Source organism: Trichosurus vulpecula, chromosome 8, assembly GCF_011100635.1.
Source record: "Trichosurus vulpecula isolate mTriVul1 chromosome 8, mTriVul1.pri, whole genome shotgun sequence".
NCBI classification, from domain to species: Eukaryota; Metazoa; Chordata; class Mammalia; order Diprotodontia; family Phalangeridae; genus Trichosurus; species Trichosurus vulpecula.
In genome coordinates this window covers 187,084,808-187,090,807 of record NC_050580.1, presented here as the reverse complement: position 1 = coordinate 187,090,807, position 6,000 = coordinate 187,084,808, and positions in this window count along the sequence as shown.

The following is a 6,000-nucleotide window of genomic DNA, read 5'->3' as shown; positions in this document are numbered from 1 at the left end:
TTGAAGTATACCCTAGGTTAGAGAGTATGTGTGGGGGCAGGACCAGGAAGAAGCTTGTGGCAGTGCTAAGTGCTCATTCTTATTTCTGAGGAGGAAAGCCCCTTTGGAAGCTGATGCTAAAGGTATAGTTGGGCAAAGGGAAGGGAGTAAAATGAAATGCATGCCCTTTTTTGAAGGGGTTGGCACCCCATTTTTTTGCCCTAAGGCAAAGCCCTAATAGTCCGATTGAGTCAAAGTTTGGGCTTGAGGTTGGGGGGCCATAGTTTGAATCTTTATACCGATGGTTTATGGAATAACAGAGCTGCAAGGGAACTTACCATGTTGTTGTTGAGTTGTTTTTCAGACGTGCCCAACTCTTCATGACCCCATTTGAGGTTTTCTTGGCAAAGACACTGGAGTGGTTTGCCATTTCCTTCTCCAGCTCATTTTACAGATGAGGAAACTGAGAAAAACAGGGTGAAATGACTTGCCCAGGTTCACTCAGCTGGTATGCATCTGAGGCCAGAGTTGAACTCATGAAGATGGGAATCCCGAGTCCCAGAATTATTTAATAGTTACTGGGCAAATGGGCATTGCCTGGTTTTGTTCCAGCCTGCAGGGATGAAGACTTGGGAAATGTTCCAGATAATTACCGTAATTTAGGGTAAGTTCTTTCATCGAGGGGAAGGGTGTGGAGTGGGGAGCCCAGATATGCAGCAGAAAAAATTTGTGAAAAGGAGAACCTAAATCCTAAAGGGCTAAGTAGAATGACCCTTCCTTCCTATTTCCCATCTCCCACCTTAGAGAAATAGAACTGGAGAAGCTGCTGCCAGGGTAAGAATCACTGCACTTTCTACAAGAACATGGTAGTAAACCAGCAGAGGGTTTGCAGTTGAGCCTGAAGCTGGAGGTGGTAGAGACTATACTTCCCCAATGAGCCTGAGTTGAATGGATCTAAGCAAAAGCCCGACTTGAACAGAAAGCCAGATCTTAACAAGATGTCTAAAAGGTTAGAGCAAGACTGAAGCTATGTTGCTGAAACTCCTCAGATTAGACTCCAAGACAGGAATATTATAACATCTTTCTCCCATCATTTAGCTCTTTTTTTTTTTCACTTCAGCTCAGTCCTGGAAACTTAAAGCCTTTCCCTATGGGCAAAGGGAAAGTTTGTTTACTTTTCTTCGTTTTAAACATTTGCCTTTAAGCATCCTCTGCCTTACTCTCACGGATTCATCCTCGTATCTATCTCCCCCTTTAGGCTCTAGTACACTCTAGTTTTATAGGTTGTCTCTTCCCCAATGCCATCTGTTGGAGCTCAACTGGCTGTGTTCCACCCCCAACTGTAAGAAATCAATATCTAGTGCCCCAGTTCCATTTAACATCAATTAGTTTTTTGTTTTTGTTTTTTACCAAGGCATGTTTGTAGCTATAGCAAGAACACTTACATAAACTTCTCCCCTAATACCTTCTGAGAATACTCCTCCTTATGCCACCTAGGTATCTGTGGGGAGCAGCCTCCCAGCTAGGTATCTGGGGGGGAATGGCCTCAAGTTAGCTCAGTTCCTGCATTACATTGGCCCCACAAAGCTCACATCCATATATGACTTTACTGGGTTTAGAAGATATTCCTTGAGGTTGCTTTGCTAGTAGGGGCATTGGGAGAAACGTGGTTTTGGGGATCACTGGACTTCCTAGGCAGGGCCAAAGTCCTGAAGAACCCTGTGATAATCCCTAGGGAAGGCTGTAGAAGACCAAGTGGTACCCATCCCTTAATCTGTGGGGATCCCAGGGCCTCCTAGGGGTCAGACCCTAAGGAAGACCCAAGTGATGGCCCCTTAGGATGGCAGTAAGATCACAAGGCTCCCGAGACAGGGCTGGAAGTCCCATGTGATGTCCCCTTAAGAAGGCCGTGCAGACCACAGGGTTCCCCAAGGGAATCCAGAGTGGTAGCCCTCTTGGCACCGCAGTGGGGATCACAGGACACCCCAAGACAAGATCCAGGAGTAAGCCTGGCAAGCTTCTGTTGCCTGTTGCTTCCCTTCACTTGATCTTAGGAAAATCCATGTGATTTGCCCATTCGCACCCAAAGAACTCAGGACCAGAGTGGGCAGAGGAACACATTTTATTACGCTCCCCAAGAGGGCTGGTGTAGTGCTACAGCTGCAGGAGCAGGGGTAACCATTCCCTCCACTCCTGCTAGAGTCATGGTTAGTTTACAATCTTTGTTTTTTACATAGTTTTCCTAGGTTATACAGTTTATATAAATAGGATGATAAGGATACAGAAGCAAAAGTGAAGTTAATTAGATTTTCCTTGTCTTAGTTTAGGATTAAACTATATTCTTTTACTTCCCCTACTTTCCCTCTTTAACATATGCAAATGATGCAAATCAGTAGGCCTGGATTCTTGACCAAGACCAGACCCTAGATAAGCTTGAACAGGTTCAAGTGGGTTTGGCCTCTCTAATTCCCCAGACTGCCTTCTCAAAAAGTATGCACATGCATACAAGCCTCTGACCTCTCACCTGACCGACCTTGAGGCCTGGTCTCTGCTAAAGCTGGGGTGGGGGAGGGCGGGGAAGCACACCTTTAGTTCTGTGGAAACAAAACTCCTCCTCCCATTTCCTACAGGCATCAATGCTGAACTAGATGCAAAACCCAGCCTGGACTCTTAGATTTATATTTACTCTCCTAACAGGCAAGCTAGGCAACTGAATGGATAGAGTGCCCTGGAGTCAGAGACCAGAGTTCAAACACTTAGTAGCTGTGTGACTCTGAACAGTCACTTAACCTCTGTTTGCCTCAGCTTCCTCATCCTTAAAATGGGGATAATAATACCGCATTATCTTCCTTCATACTAAACTGCCTCTCTTCATAGCTATTACCCTTTATTCTCTCAGGCCTTTTCCCATCTCTATCCTGATCTAGAATTACTACCCACATCCTCCCCCTCCCCTTCCCCCCACTATGCCTATTCTACTTATACTCATTTTTAAAGGCCCAGCTCAACTCTCACTTTCACCATGAAGCCTTCACATGTTATTATTCCAAGCCACAGAGGCTTTTTCTTCCACTAAACCTGTATCACTTACTGCCTATACCATTCCTTTCACATAAGAGAGTAGTACATAGCATGAATGTAGTGGTGAAAGTCCTCATGTGTAAAACAAGGGCTCTGGAATAGGTAATGTCTAAGATTCCTCCTATCTCGAAAACTCTATAAATCTAATAATCTGTGTCTTACCTCTGTGTCCTCTGTTCTGTCTTGTTATTTACCTTTTTACAAATGTGTACGAGGGGAGGGAGAAGTATTGGGAAGTGACTGATGTGAGAAAAGAAAAATATCATCAGTAAAATATTTAATTAAAAAAACACATTTTAGGTATATGTCTTTTATTCCCAAGATTGTTATAAACAAGTTAAGTAGATAGTTAAGTATTTACGAAGCATTTATTATATGTCAGACACTGCACTAAGTGCTGGGGATGCAACTACAAGAAACAAGACAGTTCCTATCCTCAAGGAGTTTCTATTCCAATAAAAGGGAAGTGGGAAGTCTGGGTGGAGCATTGAGAAGGAAGCAGGAAGAAAGAATAAGTTAGTTGAAGCATGACTGGGAGGCTTTCTAAAGTGGTGGCCCCAGAGAAGGTCAGAAAGGGTGTGTTGTGTTTCTCTGCATTCCAAATGGTACCTAGCATACTATTCACATAGTGCAAATACTCACTAAATGTTTATTGAGTGAACTGGTTGCCCTAATGGCATCAGAAGCCTTTAAATGAACAATAACATTGTTAGAAATTTAAAATAAATATTCTTTCATTGGAGTAACTCTAGAGAGAGAAGAAAAATATATCAAATTAACTTGGGAAATGTTTTCACATCTTGTATTCAGGGTCATTTCAATGAAAAATGGAAATAATCTCACTTGTTATTTGACCTTACACCCATGTTCCTCATCCTGCTGATATCCTCTTTCTTGCCCTTTTACTAGAGCTATTCCTCTAATTTTCTTCCCTCCTCTGCCAGAATATGCCCTTGAATGGGGGAGGGGGGCAGATGTCCTCCAGCAAGAATGTCAATGGGGGTCAAGTCTGCAATTTACAGGATAGATTAGTCACAGGAATTGACCTAGCCCACAGAGACAGAAGGTTCTCTGGAATCTGGCTAATAGGTAAAGGTCGAGATACAAATCATTCCAGGTCACCTAACAGAATGGGCAGCTTCTATCCTGCAGAGCCTAAGACTGATTATGGGCAGAGAGGGACTTGCTGCCAAACAAGCATTTTTTGAATTACCTTTGCTCTCCAACACTCTAATTGGAAAATTCAATTGGCTGTAGACTTGGAATTCTATCCAGGTACAGTGGGGACATTTCACAGGGGTGGAATTCAATGAAAAAGTGGGAAGTCAATTTGATGAGTGGCAAAATCGCTTCTCTTCAACAAATGGAAAAGCTCATGACCCTAGTCAGGATTTCTTAACCTGGGGTCGATGAAGTTGTTTTTTTTTTCTTTTAGATATTTTGTTTATTTTTTTATTATTTATGTTTATTTCAACATAATTTGTTTCCTTTGTAACCATATGTATTTTATTTTATTAATTTAAAAATATTATACTGAGAAGGGGGTCCAGGACCCTACCAGATCACTACCAGGGTCCTTGAAACAAAAAGGTTAAGAATGCCTTAGGTAGATTTTGAACCTATTCGCCTAAATAATCCTGAGTTAACCAGCATAAGAACTGTTATTTAATAGATTTGGAAATATTTTAGCAACTTAAATACCTTCCATTTTATTTATTTTAAAAGGTAGAATTTTTTTTTAATTACACCTGAAGTTACACGCTATTTAATTCAGGCGTATATTTATTGTCCAGGACAAAATAGAGTCACTTGAGTCTCAGTAAGAAGAGAGAACAAATTAGAGTGGGCTGTTTATGTGTAACTCTTAAAGACTTACCTATTTTCAACTAGAAAGGCACAACATTGCTAGTTTCCTTTCTTTCCTTTACAAAAACATGGGCAGCACACTCACATATGCACAAAGATTCTACTGGCAATTTTACCTCAGCCATTATGTTTCTGGATTGGCAGTTTAATCAGGCAGCCTCTTTAGTCTGAACTGGCTTCCTCTGCTTTACTAGACTTCTGGTCAAGTCCTCTAGAGTCTAGACTGAAGGTAAAGTCTCATGGAACAACAGTAATGACCAGGTTAATAAACTCCTCATCTAGCCATCTCCAACCTTCTTTCCTAGCCTTGAATTAGCTCTCTCCCCCTCCCTTTACCCTCCTCTACTAGAAGAAAATATGCAGCAACATTTCTTTACACAGATTCCCTATTAGGTAGTTGTAACCAGAATGGTAGGGTCATCTTTGGGGAAGCTCTTCACCTTTCCCAGGCTTGCTGCTTCTCTTCTGGGGCAGGAAGCCCAGAGAGCATGCCAGGAAGCAGAGAACTTCCTGTATGATGAGTCATGGGGCTGGCTGAGGGGAGGTGTTAACTCCAGAGCCACGCCCTATTGGGTGTTAACCTAGTCTACACTAGGGGAAGGGGCCAACTCAAGAACCAATCGGGCCCGGTCATTCAGGTGGCGCTTGATGATGTCAAAAACTCTGTAAGAGGGGAGAGGACAGCTTGAAGAGCTCGCTTTCCTTTTCCAGTTGGCGCGGCAGCAGTGGGGAGCGTGACTCTGGGCCAGCCCTTGCTCTTGGGCCGAGCCCAGATGTTGGTAACTATGAATTGTATTGGGTCTGACTGTTGATATTTGTAATTTGTTTGTATTTAGTTCTGGATGATGGTTTTGTTTTCCCCTGAACTAAATGCATATTCTGAACTTCAGGATGCTGGCTGTTTGTTCCCCTGAACTAGCTGACTGTAATCTGTATTTGGCCTGTCTGTTGATGCTTGTCTCTTTGCTCCCCTGAACTAACTGAATGCTAACTGAATGCTGGCGTTTTCCCCTGAACTAAATGAATGTTGTCTGTATGCTAACTGAATGCTGGATTAAAGTAAGCTGGTCAACC